We start from the raw sequence: 24426 nt of genomic DNA on the forward strand, positions 1-24426 counted from the left end.
TCCTGCATTTACTCAACATTCACACAATATTTTACAATTCATTACATCAATACATTTCACTGGAACACTTAATACCATTATTGTCTTTCTCTGGCTTGTTTCTTTCAAGTCTTTTAAATGAAGAAGCATAGAGGTACGGGTTAACGCAGGTGTTGAAGGAGGCAAAGCCTTCAACAATGTGTCTATGACGCTGTGTCAAGTCAAGCAGCTTCTCAGATGTGTGTTGGTATGAAATCTTCAATATTATGGCTGTTATCTCAACAAGATTAAAAATATGGTAAGGGACCCACAATACAAAAAAAGCCACCAAAATGCAAGTGACCATTTTAGTCATCCGTTGGTGTCTCAGTCTCACCCCATGGCGTCAATATTTGACGACACTTGACCATGCGTCAATATGTTGACGCGGAGGGTATACCTTTCGCGTCATTTTTTGACGAACTGGGGACTTCAATACTATTACGTCCCTTGCATTCTCTTTCCTATTTTCTTACCATTTTCGCGTCGGTTTAGGGTTAGATTTACATAATGACATCCCTACCCAAACCTAACTCTAACCCCAACGCCAGGTGACAACTGTTTAATTTCGCGTACCTAACTCTAACCCCAACGCCAGGTGACAACTGTTTAATTTCGCGTACACTGTTTAATTTTGCGTAATCTAACCCTAAACCGACGCGAAAATGGTAAGAAAATAGGAAAGAGAATGCAACGGACTTAATAGTATTGAAGTCCCCAATTCGTCAAAAAATGATGCGAAAGGTATACCCTCCGCGTCAACATATTGACGCATGGTCAAGTGTCGTCAAATATTGACGCCATGGGGTGAGACTGTGTTACTCAAGAATGCCTTTTGGTTAGCTTTCTTATGAAGTAAAATATTAGCATTGTGAAGAATGGAACAATGAAGCATAAAACAGTCTCAAAACACAAAACAAATAACCTCTCAGCTCCGGATAAAATGCTAATCTCACATCCTTTTTCTCCAGCATCATACATTAACGAATACGGTCCAGAAATGACAAGGGATATTGTCCACAGACTGACCAGTAGAGCCTTTTCTCCTCTTCTGCCCGGCTTGGCCCAATGGTGAGTATACAGAACCTGCAGATAATGTTGAACACTCATCAGCGTGACCGTCAGAAGGTTGGAAACAACACTTACGTAGAGTATGACGATAAAGAGCCTGCAGGCAGATTTTCTAAGATTCCAGCCATTCAATTGATTATTGATCCAGAGTGGCATTGTGAGCAAGCATATGATTTAGCATTCTTTTTGAAGCATGTCAATATAATCACCACTACTGCCAAATTTCCTGGGATGCCAAGTATCATGCATATCCCAAAAATGGCACCACTTGTCTTACTCTCAGGGGTCCATTGTGTGAAGTTTGATTGAGAGCCGTCTGTGACTTGCATGATGACCGTGCTGAAGGATTTTCAGATGGAAAGTGGACCAACTTGACACTTGTTTCACTTGCACAATGAAATAGGAAGTTGAGTGTACTGTAGCCTAAGTGTAAATTTAGAATATATCTATATAAGTACTTTCTGTGTATATTTGCAGTTTCCTCAAGAGTGCTTTTACCCTTGAATTTTCTCACGTCAACAGCACATAAGAATTTACACCTATATATTTTTTAAACGTTCAAACTCCTAAAGTCCTGTAATTAAGGCTGCACTAAGGTTTATGTAAGTAATACCCAGCAAGCAATAGCGTCATTTACTATCTAGGTTAACTACAGACACAATATAGTCCGGCTATGAGTAACCAACATTTAGCCAAAATGAACTTAAATTTGACACATGTTGTACTTGCCAAAATAACTTGCGAGATGAGTGATATTCCATTAGCAAAGTAAATAGTGATTATGTCACAAGGTGACGATCTTTTTAGGGCGGAACCAAAAGTTGAGGAAGTTTGGTTCCGCCCGGATGTTTCCACCCAGACCGGAAGACGGAAACACCGGACATCCGGCAGCTTCGCGAAGGCTGTAATCAGCCGATCGAGCACAGCTGTGTATAGTTAAGAAGATCGCCGGGTGATTGGACAACTGGAGTACGCTGAGGAGTACTTAAAGAGCAGTTAAATCACAGTTGAGGGAGCTTTTTGTGTGTGCTGAGAAACGGAGCTGTGCTCATTGATAGACGTGGTGGCTGTCTAAATTCTCTCTCTCTCTCGTTGTAATCCGCGGTGGACCTGCTGGAGTGAAAGGAAAAATCCTATGGGTAGAAGAAACCTTGGTTTAAAGCAGCATCTTTAAAGGAGTAAAGCAGGAAGAAAACCGACTTTTGTTTACAACGTAAACAAAAGCAAACCGCTGTGAGTATAAATTCTGGCGTGAAGCAACTTGCAAAAATTAGCCTGTGAAATCGTTGGATACCTCCAGGAGAAGGAGGTCGGCCCTACCCCTAAAGCAGGGTGGTGGGTGAGCCGTTGGAAGCGTCCCCCCAAGCAGCCGCAGCAACGAAACGCTATTCAGGTCGTATTTTCCATCGCCCTTGTTTTCAGCCCAAGTGAAGTGGAGGACGCTGGGCATTTTCCTTGTTGTGTACACGTATAGTGTGGTGAGTGAGACTTTGTAATTAATAAACTTTTCACGTTGGAGTGGTGCTGTGTATTTGCTGTGGGTTGCTGTGTGTCTTGTCAGATGAAGCCCCGCATCATCCATTCTTCTACTGGGCAGAAGACGGAGAGGCTAACGACCTCAGAATTTACAGTTATTATACGCAGTGTGCATTTGGAGTTGAAGTGACGCGGATTGAGAGCTGACAGCGACTGTGAGTACAATATTGGAATCATTTGTAGTAACCACTTACCTGTGTCTGTCCTTGTCGCAGAGTCCGAGGCGAAAGAATTCCGCCGCCCCGCGGTCCCTACAAAGGGGCGCCCCTGTCCAGGATTCTATCGCCCTACAGGCAGTGGGGATAGGGCAGCGCTTGACCCGGTGAGGCGGTGTGTTATCTTCGCCCCTCTGTTGGACCTACGGAACGTAAAGTGATACCTACCCAGAAAACTGTATAAAGTGATACCTACCCAGAGAGCGGTAAACAGCAGAGTCGGTGAGAAGTACTCTAAGTCAAAGTAACAGTGCTTTTGTATCCTAGCGGCCACCTGTGGAGAGAAAGGAGAACGAGAGTGAACATACGGAGAACAGACTTTGTAAAGTGATACTTACCCAGAGAGCTGTAAACAGCAGAGCCGGTGAGAAGTACTCTAAGTCAAAGTAACAGTGCTTTTGTATCCTAGCGGCCACCTGTGGAGAGAAAGGAGAACGAGAGTGAACATACGGAGAACAGACTGTGTACAGTGATACCTACCCAGAGAGCTGTAAACAGCAGAGCCGGTGAGAAGTACTCTAAGTCAAAGTAACAGTGTTTTTGTGTCCTAGCGGCCACCTGTGGAGAGAAAGGAGAACGAGAGTGAACATACGGAGAACAGACTGTGTAAAGTGATACCTACCCAGAGAGCTGTAAACAGCAGAGCCGGTGAGAAGTACTCCAAGTCAAAGTAACAGTGTCTTTGTGTCCTAGCGGCCACCTGTGGAGAGAAAGGAGAACGAGAGTGAACATACGGAGAACAGACTGTGTAAAGTGATACCTACCCAGAGAGCTGTAAACAGCAGAGCCGGTGAGAAGTACTCTAAGTCAAAATAACAGTGCCTTTGTGTCCTAGCGGCCACCTGTGGAGAGAAAGGAGAACGAGAGTGAATATACGGAGAACAGACTGTGTAAAGTGATACCTACCCAGCGAGCTGTAAACAGCAGAGCCGGTGAGAAGTACTCTAAGTCAAAGTAACAGTGCCTTTGTGTCCTAGCGGCCACCTGTGGAGAGAAAGGAGAACGAGAGTGAACATACGGAGAACAGACTGTGTAAAGTGATACCTACCCAGAGAGCTGTAAACAGCAGAGCCGGTGAGAAGTACTCTAAATCAAAGTAACAGTGCCTTGGTGTCCTAGCGGCCACCTGTGGAGAGAAAGGAGAACGAGAGTGAACATACGGAGAACAGACTGTGTAAAGTGATACCTACCCAGAGAGCTGTAATCAGCAGAGCCGGTGAGAAGTACTCTAGGTCCCAGTAACAGTGTTTTGTGTCCTAGAGGCTACCTGTGGAGAGAAAGGGGAACGAGGGTGAACGCACGATGGAGAGACGTGAAGACACGCGGGGCGAGGACCCCCTGTCAAATAGAAGAAGGTACGCAGACAGCAGGAAAAATCTCCTTACCAGCCACACTGATTTAGTTCTGCCTCCAGGAAGGAAGACGGAGGGCGCCACGAATAGCAGGGACCAGGCCGGAGTCTGACGCTTCCCCTTCTTCCCGGCCTACGGTGGTCTGCACCCCTGTTGCTTTTGCCCCTGTCTGCCCGTGACTGCAGCCTCCCTGGAGGGAAGATTTAGAGGCCCATTAGTTTTAAGATCTCCCTTTCCCCATCTCCCCAGTTCTTTTAAGTATTTAAATTCAATAAAGCTTGTTTTATATTTTACTTACCTGGTTCCGTGTTTGTCTGGTCATTGGGTTGGCTTTGGGGACCTCCTCGAGGTGGAAGTTGAGAAGGGGCGTGGCTTTAGTCTAACATAGCCAGCCCCTGGTGGTGACAGATTTTGGCGTAGTCGGCAGGGCCCCACCTCGAGTTGGGTAACCAAGGCCACCCAATGACTGACAACGCGGGGCCTGCAGCCCCACCCCGTGCCACGTCCATCATCATGGGAAGCCCATGGATCCAGAAATATGGAGGAGCAGAGTCGGAGGTACGACTGGCTGAATGGAAGGCCCAATTGGAGTACTTGGCCGACTTACAGGCCCTTAGCGCCGCCCAGCGGCTCCAGTTTGTGTTAAACTCCCTAGAGGGAGAAGCACGGCGAGAGGTACAAGCCGCCCCCGAAGCAATTAGAGCCACCGCCCAGACTGTGTTCCAGTTCCTTACCGAGCAATATGGTGACCATACCCCCGTAGCTGTCCTCCGTTCACAATTTTTTAATTGTAAGCAAGGCCCCCGACAACCCATCAGAGCTTTTGCCCTCAGGCTGTGAGAACAGTTCACTCGACTGCAGGCCCGACGAGACCATGGGCTAGGAGACGGGGAGACCTTGTTACGGGACCAGTTCCTCCTGGGGATGAAGGAGGGCCCCGTGAGACAGAGTCTGAGGGTCCAGTTTCGGAGGGACCCCGGGCTCACCTTTGACGATCTAAAGAAAGAGGCGCTGGCCTTAGAGGGCGACGAGGTCGAAGTAAGTGAAGCCCCTGTATGTGCAGCCGTAAGTGAAAATGCAACAGCACAGCCTGAACGTGCAGATTGGAAGCAAACCCTGAAAGCAGAGTTGTTGAAAGACGTCCGAGAACAGATGTCGGAACTATCCAAGACCCTCCTGGGAGAACTTCGCCAAGGTAGGGCACGAGAGGAACCGAGGCCGGCACCCCGAGAGCGAGTCTACTCTGAGAGGGGCCGAGAGCCACCGGGACGCCCGAACCGTTTTAATCGGCCCCGCTTCGAATGGGATGACCAGGGGCGGCCAATCTGCAATCGTTGTGGAGAATCAGGGCATTATAGCCGTCAGTGTGGGCCTCGCAGGGTATCGGAAGGGGGTTTTTAGGACGACCGGCCACAGTGGGTCGTGTGGCCGGGACCCCTCGAGAAGACCCGGGAAGAAGTGACAATTCTAGGGACCAGGTGGTTGGGCATAGCCCAATGGCGGAGGTAAAGGTATGTGGCAAGATAGTACAGTGCCTGGTAGATACGGGCTCTCAAGTGACATTGTTTGCAGAAAGTCTCTCGCAGGAAGTATTCGGGAAGCAGAGAGCACAAGGAGTAGAGGCCCCCTGGCTGACGTTGCGGGGCGCCAACGGCCTAGAGATCCCTTACATTGGCTACCGGCTGACGGACTTAGAAGTTCACGGGGTGTTAGTTCCCCAAAAAGGGGTGATCATTGTGGAAGACAGGTGTTTGGGTGCCCATCGAGCCCTATTAGGTATGAACGTTCTCTCCGAGTGTTGGGAGGAGTTATTTCGGGCTAGGCCCGGCCCTAGGATCTCACCTGTCGAGAGGCCCCTATGGGAGCGAGTAGTCGCCGACTGTCGTCGGGTCCAGATGACCCAGGTCCGCAGAGACCGGGAGGAGGTAGGAAGAGTGATGTGTCGCTTTGCTTTATCTATCCCTCCTAGGAGTGAGGCCATGGTGTGGGTGAGAGTGCCCCCCCGAGGAGTTGGCCCCGAGGAGTGGGTACTGGTTGAACCCCATGCCGATTGCCCCCAAGTGGAAGTAGCACGAGGCCTAGCGGCGGTCCACCGGGGGAGGGTCCCTGTAAAAGTTTGAAATGACCACCCATATCCAGTGCACTTACACCGACACCAGCGGCTGGCCCGACTAACGGGGGTCGCACCCCATCAGGTGAGGGAAGAGAGAGATGTTAGTTTCCGTCAGGTGTGCCCCACTGTCATCGAGGTGGCCCTGACACAGATGGAAGCCCCTTCGAACAACAGGGAGAGGGACGTGCCAAGGCACCTGGCAGGTGAGTCCCTACAAGGGGAACATTTGGAACAGACGCAGACACAAAAACTCCAAGCACTCCTTCAGAAATGGCAACATGTGTTTGCAAGACACGAGGAGGATTACGGATGCACTAAGGTGGTGGAACATCATATCCCGACTGGAGATGCGGGGCCAAGTAGGGAGAGGTACCGGCCGATCCCACCCACCTTGTATACAGAGGTACGCTCACTATTGCAGGGCATGCTGGGGCGGGGCATCGTCCGGGAAAGCAGTAGCCCATGGGCAGCCCCCATCGTGCTTGTACAAAAAAAGTCGGGAGCTTGGAGGTTTTGTGTGGACTATCGTAAGCTCAACCTGGTGACCAAAAAAGACGCTTTTCCCCTACCACGGATTGAAGACTCCCTGGCCAGTCTCACGCGGTCTGCGTGGTACTCCACTCTGGATCTGGCCAGTGGGTATTGGCAGGTGCCGGTGGCCGAGGCCGATAGAGAGAAGACCGCCTTCACGACCCCGTTCGGATTATTCGAGTGGGAACGGATGCCCTTCGGGCTCTGTAACGCCCCAGCCACGTTCCAACGCCTGATGCAGCGCTGTCTTGGAGGTCAGTTAATGGAGTCAGTCTTGGTATATTTAGATGATGTGATTGTGTACTCCCCAGATTTCGATTCCCACCTCCGACACCTCGAAGAGGTTTTCCAGGCGATGGAGAAATATGGGCTGAAGTTGCAACCCGATAAATGCCATCTGTTGAGGCGAGAAGTCCAGTTCCTGGGCCACGTGGTCAGTGCTGCTGGGGTGGCCGTAAACCCTGGGAAAGTCTCTGCGGTAAAGGATTGGAGTGCACCCAAAACTGTGAGGCAAGTGCGATCATTTCTAGGGTTTGTGGGATATTACAGACGGTTTATAAAAGATTTCTCAAAGATTGCTAAGCCGCTTAACCAGTTGCTGGTCGGTACAGGGCGAAACCGGGGACGGGGGTCACCCCCTATTAACTGGGATGAGTCCTGTGAGGCGGCCTTTCAGAGACTGAAGCAGGAATTGTTACAGGCTCCTATCTTGGCCTATGCAGACTTTACTCAACCATTTATCTTGTATACAGACGCTAGCAACCTGGGGTTGGGAGCGGTCTTGGCCCAACGACAAGAAGGAGCAGAACGGGTGATCGCCTTCGCAAGCCGAAGCCTCCACCCAGCTGAGAGGAACGATGCAAACTACAGCTCATTCACACTGGAACTGCTGGCCCTGAAGTGGGCCCTGAGTGAGAAGTTTAAAGACTACCTCTGGGGTGCTAAGGTAACGGTGATTACGGACAATAATCCTCTAGTGCATTTACAGACAGCAAAGTTGGGAGCTGTGGAGCAGCGCTGGGTGGCCCAGCTCGCAAATTTTGATTACCAACTGCAGTATCGGCCTGGGCGAGAACATACGAACGCGGATGTCTTGTCCCGACTACCAGAGGTGGACAACCCCGGGTGCCGGGGGAGCCAGGAAGAAGATAGCCAGAGGGAAGGCTATCTGATAGGGGCTGTGGAAGCACCAGGAGGCCAGCAGGAGGCGGTGCCGGGGAGCTGGGGCTGGGACCCCTGTCGGTGGAAAGCGAGACAGGCCCAGGATCAGGATGTGTGTCAGGTGAAGAGGTGGTTGGAGCAGGGCCGACGGCCAACATCGTCTGAGAGACTGACCCAGACAGAGACGGGAAGAAGACTGCTGGGACAGTGGGACAAGCTGGAACTGCAAGAAGGGGTGCTTTGCCAAAAGGTTAGTGACCCGAAGCTGGGCGAGGAGGTACGCCAGATCGTGGTGCCCGCCAATCAAGCAGCAGCCTTGGTGTCCGCCTACCATGATCAGCTGGGGCACCAGGGACAAGAACGAACAGTATCTCTGCTGCGCAGGTTCTTTTACTGGCCGGGGCTGGAAGCATCAGTACGTAGCTTGATACAAGCTTGCCCCAGGTGTATGTTGTTCAAATCTCGACGAGAGGCTCGAGCACCGATGGTGCCCATCCATGCCAAAGCCCCCCTCCACATCATGGCGATGGATTTCCTGACACTGGGCCGGCCACAGGACCGCTATCCGAACATCTTAGTGATCACTGACCTGTTCACAAAATACGCATGGGCAGTTCCCACCCTGGATCAGACGGCAAACACCACCGCAACGGCTCTATGGCGGCACGTCTTCCAAACGTTTGGATGTCCAGAGTTCTTGCATTCAGATCAAGGGGCCAATTTCGAATCGAAGGTGATCCGAGAATTATGCCAGCTGTATGGCTGCACTAAGACCCATACGACGTCATATCACCCTCAAGGAAACGGCTGCTGTGAGAGGTTTAATCAGACCCTGTTGGGGCTCCTAGGGACCCTGGACCAACGGAAGCAGAGCGATTGGGTGAGTGCTCTACCGAACCTCTTACAAGCCTATAATAACAGCGTCCATAGTACGACGGGGTATGCCCCCACTTATCTGATGTTCGGCAGACATGTGCGGATGCCCACGGACCTGGTCTTGGGAGTAGCAGCTCGGCAGGAGGAAGGGAGTGTGACGGAATGGGTGGGGCGCCACCACCAACGGCTGCACTTTGCCTACGAACAGGTATCTCAGAAGATACGGGCCACAGGGGAAAAGAACAAGCGGTTGTACGACCGGACGGCCCGGGACGCCCCCTTGTTGCCAGGAGAGAGAGTCTTGATACGAGACAACCGGCGGCAAGGCAAAGGAAAGTTGAGTGACCGTTGGGAGACCACCCCGTACGTAGTCTGCAGGCAACAGAGACCGGGACAGCCGGTGTATACCATCCGGCCGGAAGGAAAGGCCGGCCCTGAACGTGTGGTACACCGAAACATGATTCGCCCTTGCCCAAATTATCCCGAGGCCACGAAAGAGGTAGTTATGGAGCCGGAACCGGCGGCCCCCTGGATGGAAGGATGGGCTGTGGTACCAGGCTTACCCGTGGTGGCACCACCCCCGGCTGCCCCAGGAGAGCCAGAGCTAGCACCCGAGCCAGCTGAGCCCCCGGCCGCCCAGAGACAACCAGGGTCAGCACCAGAGTCAGCTGAACCCCCGGCTGCTCAGAGACAACCAGAGGTAGTGCTCGAGCCAGCTGAACCTGACTCCCCTGTGAGGCGCTCCCAACGGGAGAACCGAGGCCGACCCCCTTCCCGTTACGGTGAGTGGACGACTCGAAGGCATTCCAGGGACTAGAATGCATTGGCGGGGGAGGATGTCACAAGGTGACGATCTTTTTAGGGCGGAACCAAAAGTTGAGGAAGTTTGGTTCCGCCCGGATGTTTCCACCCAGACCGGAAGACGGAAACAACGGACATCCGGCAGCTTCGCGAAGGCTGTAATCAGCCGATCGAGCACAGCTGTGTATAGTTAAGAAGATCGCCGGGTGATTGGACAACTGGAGTACGCTGAGGAGTACTTAAAGAGCAGTTAAATCACAGTTGAGGGAGCTTTTTGTGTGTGCTGAGAAACGGAGCTGTGCTCATTGATAGACGTGGTGGCTGTCTAAATTCTCTCTCTCTCTCGTTGTAATCCGCGGTGGACCTGCTGGAGTGAAAGGAAAAATCCTATGGGTAGAAGAAACCTTGGTTTAAAGCAGCATCTTTAAAGGAGTAAAGCAGGAAGAAAAACGACTTTTGTTTACAACGTAAACAAAAGCAAACCGCTGTGAGTATAAATTCTGGCGTGAAGCAACTTGCAAAAATTAGCCTGTGAAATCGTTGGATACCTCCAGGAGAAGGAGGTCGGCCCTACCCCTAAAGCAGCGTGGTGGGTGAGCCGTTGGAAGCGTCCCCCCAAGCAGCCGCAGCAACGAAACGCTATTCAGGTCGTATTTTCCATCACCCTTGTTTTCAGCCCAAGTGAAGTGGAGGACGCTGGGCATTTTCCTTGTTGTGTACACGTATAGTGTGGTGAGTGAGACTTTGTAATTAATAAACTTTTCACGTTGGAGTGGTGCTGTGTATTTGCTGTGGGTTGCTGTGTGTCTTGTCAGACGAAGCCCCGCATCATCCATTCTTCTACTGGGCAGAAGACGGAGAGGCTAACGACCTCAGAATTTACAGTTATTATACGCAGTGTGCATTTGGAGTTGAAGTGACGCGAATTGAGAGCTGACAGCGACTGTGAGTACAATATTGGAATCATTTGTAGTAACCACTTACCTGTGTCTGTCCTTGTCGCAGAGTCCGAGGCGAAAGAATTCCGCCGCCCCGTGGTCCCTACAAAGGGACGCCCCTGTCCAGGATTCTATCGCCCTACAGGCAGTGGGGATAGGGCAGCGCTCGACCCGGTGAGGCGGTGTGTTATCTTCGCCCCTCTGTTGGACCTACGGAACGTAAAGTGATACCTACCCAGAAAACTGTATAAAGTGATACCTACCCAGAGAGCGGTAAACAGCAGAGTCGGTGAGAAGTACTCTAAGTCAAAGTAACAGTGCTTTTGTGTCCTAGCGGCCACCTGTGGAGAGAAAGGAGAACGAGAGTGAACATACGGAGAACAGACTGTGTAAAGTGATACTTACCCAGAGAGCTGTAAACAGCAGAGCCGGTGAGAAGTACTCTAAGTCAAAGTAACAGTGCTTTTGTATCCTAGCGGCCACCTGTGGAGAGAAAGGAGAACGAGAGTGAACATACGGAGAACAGACTGTGTACAGTGATACCTACCCAGAGAGCTGTAAACAGCAGAGCCGGTGAGAAGTACTCTAAGTCAAAGTAACAGTGCCTTTGTGTCCTAGCGACCACCTGTGGAGAGAAAGGAGAACGAGAGTGAATATACGGAGAACAGACTGTGTAAAGTGATACCTACCCAGCGAGCTGTAAACAGCAGAGCCGGTGAGAAGTACTCTAAGTCAAAGTAACAGTGCCTTTGTGTCCTAGCGGCCACCTGTGGAGAGAAAGGAGAACGAGAGTGAACATACGGAGAACAGACTGTGTAAAGTGATACCTACCCAGAGAGCTGTAAACAGCAGAGCCGGTGAGAAGTACTCTAAATCAAAGTAACAGTGCCTTGGTGTCCTAGCGGCCACCTGTGGAGAGAAAGGAGAACGAGAGTGAACATACGGAGAACAGACTGTGTAAAGTGATACCTACCCAGAGAGCTGTAATCAGCAGAGCCGGTGAGAAGTACTCTAGGTCCCAGTAACAGTGTTTTGTGTCCTAGCGGCTACCTGTGGAGAGAAAGGGGAACGAGGGTGAACGCACGATGGAGAGACGTGAAGACACGCGGGGCGAGGACCCCCTGTCAAATAGAAGAAGGTACGCAGACAGCAGGAAAAATCTCCTTACCAGCCACACTGATTTAGTTCTGCCTCCAGGAAGGAAGACGGAGGGCGCCACGAATAGCAGGGACCAGGCTGGAGCCTGACGCTTCCCCTTCTTCCCGGCCTACGGTGGTCTGCACCCCTGTTGCTTTTGCCCCTGTCTGCCCGTGACTGCAGCCTCCCTGGAGGGAAGATTTAGAGGCCCATTAGTTTTAAGATCTCCCTTTCCCCATCTCCCCAGTTCTTTTAAGTATTTAAATTCAATAAAGCTTGTTTTATATTTTACTTACCTGGTTCCGTGTTTGTCTGGTCATTGGGTTGGCTTTGGGGACCTCCTCGAGGTGGAAGTTGAGAAGGGGCGTGGCTTTAGTCTAACATAGCCAGCCCCTGGTGGTGACAATTACAATGTGCTTGGATTAATATTTTATTTCATTTATTTTTGCGCTATGGTTAAACGTCTAATAAATTATCACTGACAGCCCAAATTTTGCCTCGTTTTAGCCAGGACTAGGCCTTAGTAGTTAAACTAAATCACATTTAATGAAAATCTGACTTTCCATGTATAAGTGCTATAATTGGGTCTCCAGTGCTTCTATCAACCTAGCATATGTGTTAAAAAACAACCCAGTAACTCAGTTTTGGTAAACCATTCCCTGCAAGCATGTGAAAAAATATGTAATTGAAATTTGGCTTTCCTTGTGATGTCATAAAGGAATAATAAAAATCAAACCACAGTACTGCCATTTAACGCAGGGATCAGCTCATTAAAGGAGCATTTCACCCGTAGAAACATTGATCTTTGTTGAAAGTGTGTCATATTTGTAGTCGAAATGTAACATAAATTTAGAATTTGGTGCCTATTTGACAGAGAAAAGGGGTGTTTGTAGTCTCACCCCCTCAACAAAGGTATTGCACTTCCTATAGACTCACCTGTCCATAGATGTGTATACACCACCATTGGATGCCAGCGAGTGGGTTTAGAGCTATCCAGGAGGAAAATCAGCTAACGGGAGAGCTAGAGTGACAAAGGAAGAGAGGAACTGTGAGTATAACGAATCATTACACGGAAATACAGATTTATCCAGATCTCCATACTTAACGTGCAGTGTGAGTTTTGAATCTTGGAAAGTAGCGGCCCCATCGCAGAGCTGAGTGGTGGGCGAGCCGGGAGCATAGCATCAGCAGAAAAAGGGTTCATTGAAACAGCTATACAGTCTTGTTCAAAATAATAGCAGTACAATGTGACTAACCAGAATAATCAAGGTTTTTAGTATATTTTTTATTGCTACGTGGCAAACAAGTTACCAGTAGGTTCAGTAGATTCTCAGAAAACAAACGAGACCCAGCATTCATGATATGCACGCTCTTAAGGCTGTGCAATTGGGCAATTAGTTGAATTAGTTGAAAGGGGTGTGTTCAAAAAAATAGCAGTGTGGCATTCAATCACTGAGGTCATCAATTTTGTGAAGAAACAGGTGTGAATCAGGTGGCCCCTATTTAAGGATGAAGCCAACACTTGTTGAACATGCATTTGAAAGCTGAGGAAAATGGGTCGTTCAAGAAATTGTTCAGAAGAACAGCGTACTTTGATTAAAAAGTTGATTGGAGAGGGGAAAACCTATAAAGAGGTGCAAAAAATGATAGGCTGTTCAGCTAAAATGATCTCCAATGCCTTAAAATTGAGAGCAAAACCAGAGAGACCTGGAAGAAAATGGAAGACAACCATCAAAATGGATAGAAGAATAACCAGAATGGCAAAGGCTCAGCCAATGATCACCTCCAAGATGATCAAAGACAGTCTGGAGTTACCTGTAAGTACTGTGACAGTTAGAAGACGTCTGTGTGAAGCTAATCTATTTTCAAGAATCCCCTGCAAAGTCCCTCTGTTAAAAAAAAGGCATGTGCAGAAGTGGTTACAATTTGCCAAAGAACACATCAACTGGCCTAAAGAGAAATGGAGGAACATTTTGTGGACTGATGAGAGTAAAATTGTTCTTTTTGGGTCCAAGGGCCACAGGGAGTTTGTGAGACGACCCCCAAACTCTGAATTCAAGCCACAGTACACAATGAAGACAGTGAAGCATGGAGCATGATATGGGCATGTTTCTCCTACTATGGTGTTGGGCCTATTTATCGCATACCAGGGATCATGGATCAGTTTGCATATGTTAAAATACTTGAAGAGGTCATGTTGCCCTATGCTGAAGAGGACATGCCCTTGAAATGGTTGTTTCAACAAGACAATGACCCAAAACACACTAGTAAACGGGCAAAGTCTTGGTTCCAAACCAACAAAATTAATGTTATGGAGTGGCCAGCCCAATCTCCAGACCTTAATCCAATTGAGAACTTGTGGGGTGATATCAAAAATGCTGTTTCTGAAGCAAAACCAAGAAATGTGAATGAATTGTGGAATGTTGTTAAAGAATCATGGAGTGGAATAACAGCTGAGAGGTGCCACAAGTTGGTTGACTCCATGCCACACAGATGTCAAGCAGTTTTAAAAAACTGTGGTCATACAACTAAATATTAAGCACTATTCGGACGGGATTAGTTTTCCAAACAACGTTTGAGTTTCAACGTGTCCCCCAGTACGTCTGTGTTTTTATGTACCGATTCGGACGGGATTAAAATGATGCAGGCTATTCCAGAGATGGGAGTGTCCGTTTCATGCATTTGGGCGTTGCAGAAGAGCACATGCTCTGGATATGCGTGTCTGTAATGTTTAGTATTTTGCTTTAAATGTAAAATTATGACAGAACATGTAATTTATTAATTTAATTTTAACAAATCAAAATAAAATATACAAATCCTACTAAAGTAACGTTAGCCTACGTGTTTTATATAACTGTCTGCTTATAATAAACCCAAAGAAATGAAGAAACAATGATTAATAACAATTTATTATCTTTATTAATTAACATTACCATTCCGGAGATGAAGAACTTTGAACGGAGTTTCTTATAACGTTAATGATATTACAGTGGCCAGTCTTAACAGTGTTTGATATTCAGCTCGTCTTGATTTAATTATTTTATTTTGCCGAATGCGTAAAAACATCCATATCTGAATGAATGGGACTCAGGAAATACAATATACGCGCATTAGTTAGACCTTACGGCAGATTACGTTGGCCAAAACACGAAATGAACCGCGTTTTCAAAAGATATTGCGGGCAAACACAGACATTGCATCCGGACGGGATTACATTTCTCAGAGGACCTCTGAGTTCGGCGAAAAACAGTAGGTAAATTGCTCTGGAATTCTTACGGAGGTCCTCAGAGAAAAACACAGACATGGCCGATTCGGACGGGATTAAAAACACAGAGGACCTCTGAGAAGCACGATTTTCTCAGAGGTCCCCCTGTAAAACTAATCCCGTCCGAATAGGGCTTTAGTTTAGTGATTCACAGGATTGCTAAATCCCAGAAAAAAAATGTTTGTACAAAATAGTTTTGAGTTTGTACAGTCAAAGGTAGACACTGCTATTTTTTTGAACACACCCCTTTCAACTAATTGCCCAATTGCACAGCCTTAAGAGCGTGCATATCATGAATGCTGGGTCTTGTTTGTTTTCTGAGAATCTACTGAACCTACTGGCAGTGATGGGAATAACGGCGTTATAAGTAATTGGCGTTAGTAACTGCGTTATTTTTTTCAGTAACGAGTAATCAAATAAATTACTGTTTCCCCCGTTATAACGCCGTTATCGTTACTGATATTAAAATGCTGCGCGTTACTAAAATTGATCTTACTGTAGTGATTTTCAGCCGCGTATGCTCACTCTCTCAGCCAAACCTGTTTTTCTCTTGTGTGTGTTGTGACGGATGATGATTGGCTTAATTTCCATCGGTAGCCAACCAGAGGCAGAGTTCACAAAAAGGCCCGCCCACCCGCGCAGTCCAAGTCCGAGAAGCGAGCAGCAGTGTTAAAAAGTCTGAGCAACTTGGTCACTTTGTCGCTAGATTTAGCAACTTTCTATCACTTTAGCGACTTTATAGGACAAATCTAGCTATCTTTTCTGGCATGGTTGGAGACTTTTGTAGACTGACATGAAAATACGCGTCGTTTTGTCTTCTCAACGAGCAGCGGTGCTGCTGCTGACTGTGCCCCATCTCAAAGCACTGACATGCAGCCCGGTCATCGCACATCAATCACTCCGAAAACACCGGCGACAGGGCGATGGCAAGTACAACAAGCTCAAAGGTAGCGATCGCAAACACGAAGTATAAAGTACTACTTTTCCATTGTTGAGGTGAAAGGCAAGAATGTTTGTGTAATGTGCAACTTATGCCCATGAAGAAAAAGTCTCTCCACGTCTGTGGCAAGTAATTCTGATCTAATAAAGCACCTCACATCGTCACATGCTGCCACAAAATTAGTGATTTCTCTTTAGTATCCATTTTAGTCATTTAACATATTTAATTTTGTAAGGGGCATTCAAGTTATTTGAAATATTAATTTTTTTTTAAGTAACGCAGTAATTACTTTTCCTGGTAATTAATTACTTTTATAATAATGTAACGCAGTTACTAACTCAGTTACTATTTGTGAGAAGTAATTAGTAACTATAACTAATTACTTTTTTTAAGTAACGTTCCCAACACTGCCTACTGGTAACTTGTTTGCCACGTAGCAATAAAAAATATACTAAAAACCTTGATTATTCTGGTTAGTCACATTGTACTGCTATTATTTTGAACAAGACTGTATATGTTATATATTATAAAATATTTTATTGTTTTGTAATATTCACAGCTCCCATTCTCTTTTTAAAACATTTAAAATCATTCCGCAAAATTCTGCATAGATTTTGCAAAAGAAATCAGCAGAAATAGCAAAAATAACTCCTTATACTCCTTATCCACTCCGTATACTCTGACTCCACCCATATCAAGCAAACACATTGCTTGATTCTAGACCATCTGCTTTGTGCTTGGTCTTTACTGATTCATCGCGACGATTTTCTTTAACTAACCGTGGGGCGCACATATCGTTATCATGATAAAAATACGATTAATCGTGCAGCCCTACCTGAGAGTCATTGGTTTGGTTAAAGATGTCATGAGTCATGTTTTAATAGTTTAAAGGGGCGGTTCAATGATATTTCATGCATTCAGACTTATTAACGCAGTTTAAGAGTTGATTTCCTCATGCTAAACATGTTTCAGAGTATATCTGTGCCGCATGGACTTCGCCAGGGTTTGTACAAGTTTCTGAAAGTTTTTTTCCGAATAAGGGAGCAGCTGATGTATCAGGGTAAGCCATATGTATTCTTTTTATGGACCCTTCCCCCGGAAAACCACGCCCACATGTCAATCAGTGGGAAAGCGAGAACCGAGGATGCTAGAAGTCACAGGCATCACTTCATGTGACAGTTTTGTTTTATATCAAGACTTTACAATGGTACGAAAGAAGTGTGTTCCCTTTCAGTCGGTCACTACGACGTCACGTTGTGACCGACGAATTGGGAACTCGCTTAGAGAGACCAATCTGCTTCGTAAACTACTAAAACGCCAATGAACTTGCCATTGAGATATTTGCATAATGCTAGCGCCGCCCCGCCAGGTGCGTATATAAGCCGCTGGTGCAAATATGGAAATTTGCTTTTTCGCTTCGAAAGCCGGCATTATCTGCTACTGAGAAGCTACTTGCTCTTCTGGGAACGGTTGCTGAAGTTGATTGACTAGCAGTACTAACACAGCGGACGCTCGCAGAATTCCACTGCTCTGCATCTTTTTTGTTTTGAGTTTAGTGTGTGCGTTGCCTCTCTCTGTGCGCATCATCAGCTGAGCACCTAAAGAGTGATTTCCCTAAAGAGTGATACGTGAGAGCTTTGTGTCTTTTTAAAGACAGCCACTCTCTCGTATATTCGGAGATCAGCGTCCTTTTCAGGATAGCTTTTCCTCCGTGCGATCTTGGATGCGAGAAGTACAGGGATTCCAGTGACGGTCACGAGCGCTGTCTTCGTGCTTGGGCATCGAGCATTCCGAGGCTGCGTTCGTGGAGAGCATAACCCTCTTGGATTGCGGAGAGGTCTGTCGTTTCTACGGGAACGACGTCCACGTCTTTGCAGTGCTGACGCTGCCATGGTGCGGCTGTCAAGCGCTCGCAGGACGCTCTTCGCATCACTTCGCTGAGTAGGACGGAGGTCCTCCACCTACCGGCCTTCTCATCCTCAGCCGGTTGAGGCTCCGGTGGAGACTGTAGAGTCGTGTTCTACGATTTCTGCCGAATCCATTGGACCTCCTTCTGGTCCCGTCACGTCTGCAGCATCAGAGGGGTGCCCATTTCTTTTCCCTCCGAGGCGGAGTCGTCCCGGAGATGGCGGCCGTGCCAGCTCGAGCGGCAGGAAACGGTAGAGTTGGAGATATTAACCCCTTTCCACCCGAACCGTCCCGCCCATATGGTTGGTACCTTGGTTTGCATATGTTCCACCGGCTGTCCAGCCGGTACCCACTTAACCACACATAAGAGTGCATTCCTCTTTCCTCTCCAGGTCTCCGGAGGATCGAGAGAGCCGTGAGCGGGCACACACCTGCTCGCCTACCTCTCCTCTATCGCTAGCGGGTGTTTTTCCGGAGTCTGCGCTCTCCGCGCAGGAGACGACCGTCACCCTCAGCGGGCTCAGGTCAGTGTCACACACACACATACTGTAGGTGTTTATGCTGTCACAGCAGACGCACCGGCAGTCTCACCTGTCTCGCTTCGCTGCCCCACCGCGGGTACTTCGGTAGTGTCGTTAATTCTCCTCGTACGGTTCCTGGGTGCTTGGCTTCAGTTCCCAGCCGTCTCGTCTACGTGGCTCGCACGCAAAGCCTCAGGACCTCAGACCAGCTCTTTGTTATGTCCCGTCACCACAGGGCTGCTCCCTGCTGTTTATCGGCCGGTCTCACTTTCCGGCTTTCTCAGCGAAACGAAGCTAATTTCCATATTTGCACCTGCGGCTTATATACGCACCTGGCGGGGCGGGGCGGCGCTAGCATTATGCAAATACCTCAATGCCAAGTTCATTGGCGTTTTAGTAGTTTACGAAGCAGATTGGTCTCTCTAAGCGAGTTCCCAATTCGTCGGTCACGACGTGACATCTCCGTTCTCTTCCTTCAGGGAACGAGGGTTACATACGTAACCGAGACGTTTTTTGGATGTAAGGAGAAGAAATCCGGGGTAGCAGCGGAGTTTTATGTGTGTGTTTGTTTAACGCTGGATTTTATTGAATAGTCTCAACCGGGTCATGAGTTGCAAGCGGTAAGTAAGACTTCTGTGTTATGTTGGAAATAGGTGTGTTAGGCATATTATATATATTATAAGTATATAAGTATATATTATATGTTTTTTATAAATCTGATAAAACTAAAGACTCTTCGAAGATATTAAGGATGTAATACTACTCTTAAGGTAGGCTACTCCAGGTTAACATCAGATATGCTGAAACAGGTTGTGTTATGGGAGCTTTAATTGTTTTTAATTATAATAACCTAGGCCCACCTGTGGACCCATCATATTTTACAATATTAGTCTCTCTAGAGTCTCAATTTTTGCAAAACTACACACCATACAAAACTACAACCATATATAATTTGTCAACAACCATATTTTATTTTTAGTTTAAGAATAGGCATTTATCATTTAATAGTTACGTAAACTGTTTGGGCCCACCTGTGGCCTGCAGTGTTGGGAACGTTACTTAAAAAAAGTAATTAGTTATAGTTACTCACTACTTGTTCCAAAAAGTAACTGAGTTAGTAACTGAATTACTCTATAATAAAAGTAACTCGTTACCAGGGAAAGTAACTATTTGCGTTACGGTTAAAAAAAGTTGCTATATGTCAAAGAATTTGTATTTTTTTAGCAGTTTTCACATGTCAGTTGAAATGAGTAGAACAGACAGGTGTTCATACATAACTTTCCATATTTATTGCACGTCAACAGACAGCAAGAGTTTTATCCTACACTTCAAGTATTATCTTTGTAAGAAAAGTAAACAGTTACACCATATAAAGTGCATTTAACTTCAGCAAACTAAATGAAATAAAACTCTCTCAACCTGAGACAACTGGTCAAGTAAACAACCTGTACTTCCAAGTGTTTTGTTCACAAAAAGTTAACTTTTAAACAACAAAAAGTGTGTTTGCTCTGTAGTCGTATTCTTAATTAAATGAATCAAACTCCCAATGTCAGACAACTGGTCTGGTAGACATTCTGTACTTCAGGTATTTTCTTCAAAAGTAAACAGTTAAATAATATAAAGTGTGTTTGCAATAACTGTAGCAAATTAAATAAATCAAACTGAGATAAATAGTCTGGAAAACATAGGCTGCTGTATTTCGTTTTCTTCATTAAAAAAGTAAACAGTTTAATTTAATGAATCATATTGTTAGAGTTGCTTACAACGGATGTCAACAAAGTCTTCGCTCCCGGACATAATGTACACATTACATGCACGTTCTTGCTTTGACCACAATGAATTTGAAGTAGTGCTTATATCTCCACCTTGAAAATGCCAACTTTTCATCGGATTGCTCCTCCTGACTCGCCATCTCTTCTGCTGCCGCGAATCTCTGTTTAGCTGTTGCGTGTGTGTGGGTAAATTCCAAATGCCGTTTGTGCGCCCTTGAAGGGCACTTCGCGAAGGGGATGTAAAATCCAAATAAACAGAAAAAGACGCTGTATTTTATCACCAAGTGTATTTTAATTAGCCACACTATCAGACAACATTGTGCAACTTTATCTAGAGTTTATACATCAAGAGATTTGATCTTCGAAGGGAATAGGGCATAGTGATCATCACTTTCGATTGGAATTCGCCCTGTGTGTGTGTGTCGCCGCAGGCGCGTGCGCTGGCATGTGTATAACAACACTGGCTCTGATTGGCTACCATGAAACACATTACTCTGCCTTAGCCAATCATAATCGCTTATCTCGTTATTAACCTACCTCCTCACTAGCTGTGTGACCCAGGGTTGCGTTTGGATCACACAGGTTAAGTCAGTGCATAGTAACGCACCGCATTTAACGTCCGGTAACGTTAACGGCGTTGTAACGGTGGGAAAAGTAATTAATTAGATTAGCCCGTTACTGAAAAATGAACGTCGTTACGTAACGCCGTTCTTTTAAACGGCGTTATTCCAAACACTGGTGGCCTGTGACAATAAGTGGTTACACAATGAACCCGCTCTTCAACTATTCAATGTCAGATAAAGCAGAAAAAACACTGTCACAGGAGTGACGATCTTTTAGGCGGAACCAAAAATTGGGAAGGTTTGGTTCCGCCCGGATGTTTCCGCCCGGACCGGTAAGAGAAAACACCGGACATCCGGTAGCGTCGCGAACGCTATAAGCAGCCAAATTACACACAGCTGGGAGTTATTAACAGGAGCGCCGGGTGATTGGACGAGAGTAACACCAGGAGAGTATTTAAGAACAACTTAAACCACAGTCTTGGCTGATGTTATCCGCTGTGTGTTGATGTGTATCGTAGCGCCGAGTTGGGCTCGCCGGATCCGCTATTTGGATCGCTGTATTGCTCTCTCTCTCTCTCGTTTGGATCGTAGATCGATGCTAATGAGGATATCGATGACCTTATAGGTGGCATACTAGACGGATACTGACGTTGGATGAGAGAAACGGAGGAAGAGGAAAACTTACTGTTGTGAGTATACACCTGTGGAAAAGTGGTGTTGGTGGCTGGAAAACGCCCTGTCTATGCATCTGGAGTTATTACAGCGTGAAGTCAACCTAGGACAAAGAAAGACAGAAATTAGAGACTGAGTGGCCCTACCCCTGTACCAGCGTGGTGGGTGAGCTGAAGGGTTCTCATGTGGAAGCAGCTACAGTGACGACAACAAACAAATACTAGGCCGTCTACCATCTCCCTATTCTCGCCCAGAGCGAAGTGGAAGAGGACGGGTGTCTATTGTGTGCACTGAGCGTGGTGGGTGAGTCTTTGGATGTAGAAATTTTCACTTGAAGTGGTGCTGTGTAATGCTGTGTATTGCAGTGAGAGTGCTGTGTCTTGTCTGACGTAACCCCGCCTTCAGTCACTCGTCCCGGGACGACGAAGAGGAAAAACGGCGCTATAGAATACCTGTACGATTATGCTGTATAGTGTTTTCAGTCTAACAGTATCACCGAGTGGCGGCGAAGCACTGTGCGATTGGCGGTGTGTGTGAGTATCACATCTACTATTGTTACCTTACTTGTGTCTTTTTCATCATCACAGAGTAGAGGCGAAAGAGATCCGCCGGCCCGAGGTCTCGACGAAAGGGCGCCCCGGTCCAGTTTTCGATCGACCAACGGGTCTCGAGGAAAGGGCAGCGCTCGACCCGGTGTGCCGGCGTGACGTTCTCGCCCCTCTGTCAACCAACGAGTTCACCGAGAGGGTCTTGGTCCCCGGCGTCCCATTACAAACCACTGTTCAATCGACGCATTGCATAGCCAGCCAGCGTAAGCCCGCCACCCTGTAAGCTACCGTATAACCTGTTTTGTCTGCTGATTAACAGGGAAGTGAGTGAGTCGTGAGAGCCAGCGTGAACACTGAGATATTGAGCTGTGGAGAGAGCCATACCTACCCAGGAGCTGTAACCAGCGCAGAGGTGAGAGAAAGCCTTGAAATCGATTCACTGTATCCCTGTATCCCAGCAGTCGTCTGTGGAGAGAAAGAGAGCCAGCGTGAACACTGAGATATTGTGCTGTGGAGAGAGCCATACCTACCCAGAAGCTGTAATCAGCGTAGAGGTGAGAGAAAACCTTGGAATCGATTTACTGTGTCTCCGTGTCCCAGCAGTCGTCTGTGGAGAGAAAGAGAGCCAGCGTGAACACTGAGATATTGAGCTGTGGAGAGAGCCATACCTACCCAGGAGCTGTAACCAGCGCAGAGGTGAGAGAAGGCCTTGAAATCGATTCACTGTATCCCTGTATCCCAGCAGTCGTCTGTGAGGAGAAAGAGAGCCAGCGTGAACACTGAGATATTGAGCTGTGGAGAGAGCCATACGTACCCAGAAGCTGTAATCAGCGCAGAGGTGAGAGAAAGCCTTGAAATCGATTCACTGTATCCCTGTATCCCAGCAGTCGTCTGTGGAGAGAAAGAGAGCCAGCGTGAACACTGAGATATTGAGCTGTGGAGAGAGAGCCATACCTACCCAGAAGCTGTAACCAGCACAGAGGTGAGAGAAAGTCTTGAAATCGATTCACTGTGCCCCTGTATCCCAGCAGCCGTCTGTGGAGAGAAAGAGAGTCAGAGTGAGTGCCGAGATACTGAGCTGTGAAGAGAGCCATACCTACCCGGGAGTTGTACCCAGCGCGGAGGTGAGAGAAACCCTCGAAACCGATTCACTGTGTCCTCGTGTCCCAGCTGGAGTCTGTGGAGAGAGAGAGAATAGGGAAGGAGAGTGAGTCAACGAGCAAGGAGCTGTGGGAAAGAGGCGGCGAACCGCCGTGCGCTAAATAAAGGTACACTGACAGGAAAAGTCCATACCAACACTCATTGTGATTTATTCTGCCTCCAGGAAGGAAGAGGAGCGCGCCACGGGCAGAGGGAACCAGAGGCGGGAGCCAGTTCCCCGACGCAAACCCCCCCCCTTCCCTCTGGCATTCATTCGGCCGTGGCCCCCTGGAGGGCAGATCCTGATTTTAGTTTTTAATTCCCCTTTTCCCCAAGCCCCCGTATATTTTAACTATTTAAACAAATAAAGAATATTTTTATACTTACCTGTACTCGTTGTTGTCTGGTCATTGGGTTGGTTTTGGGGACCTCCTCGAGGTGGAAGTTTAGAAGGGGCGTGGCTTAAACACTAGCAGCCAGCCCCTGGCTTGTGACAACACCTCTTACCTGTATTGTATTGTTGTCACCTGTGGCTCTTCCACACCGTCTTCAGAAATAACCAAGATGTAAAAGATGATTCTTCAAGATTCTTGTCAACAGTCAGCTTATATAGGAGTCTAAGGAGGTGTGGAGGTTTTCTATATATGGTATAGATGCTGGATTTACATCCTAAAAAGGCAAGAACATTTGCTCATCTGCTCTGACAGAAATAAAAACAGACCTCACTGAAAAATTACAGAGAAGACAATTAACCCTTTAGGGGTAAAACTAATACTATAACTGATGTGAGTGAAACATTTAATCAAAACACTTTCCAACAGTTCATCATGTATGTCTTTCCAAATAAACTTTTAAAGAAAGCAGTGGGAGCTGGTGCTAAAAGATTTTTTTGGTGAAAATATGTGATCAGATCTTCAGTGTACATGAAATGTGTCCGAGTAGATTAACTTGACATGTGTTTGTTGAGTTCCTCTCTAAGTGAACAATCTGCCCTACAGCTGGACAGATCAGGAGCTTCATAGAGTCTTCTCCACGTTTGGGACCATCACTAATGCTGAGGTATGATGCTTTTTTTAAAGACTAATAGGAGAAATGTAACACTTCCTATGAGTAATAATGTAATTGAAATTTAAAGTAGATAAAATACAGCACATGTATTGAATGTTTCTGTTCTCAGGTGGTGAGGAACGGCAGCCGCAGCCGAGGGTTCGGGTTTGTGTGTTTCACGAGCCCTGAAGCTGCAGCTCAAGGCATTTCAGCAATGAACGGTCGTGTCATTGTCAACAGACGGCTGAACGCCATCTTCTCACGGGTCATGGACCAGGAGACCATGGTGTCTTTCAGCGAC

General features: G+C 47.2%; 1 long non-coding RNA gene across 2 annotated transcripts; it reads right to left on the reverse strand.

Annotated features, from left to right (window-relative positions):
* Nucleotides 1-969: 969 nt before the first annotated feature.
* Nucleotides 970-23739, reverse strand: LOC135749289 (uncharacterized). Of its 2 annotated transcripts, XR_010532334.1 has the most exons (4): nucleotides 23586-23739; nucleotides 13565-13638; nucleotides 12686-12770; nucleotides 970-1104 (listed from the first exon to the last, which is right to left on the reverse strand). It is a non-coding gene; the product is annotated as an uncharacterized lncRNA (long non-coding RNA). The 2 variants fall into 2 exon arrangements; XR_012336219.1 differs by lacking the exon at nucleotides 13565-13638.
* Between the last annotated feature and the right edge of the window lie 687 nt (nucleotides 23740-24426).

The sequence above is a fragment of the Paramisgurnus dabryanus genome, chromosome 2 (assembly GCF_030506205.2).
Source record: "Paramisgurnus dabryanus chromosome 2, PD_genome_1.1, whole genome shotgun sequence".
In the NCBI taxonomy this organism is placed as follows: Eukaryota; Metazoa; Chordata; class Actinopteri; order Cypriniformes; family Cobitidae; genus Paramisgurnus; species Paramisgurnus dabryanus.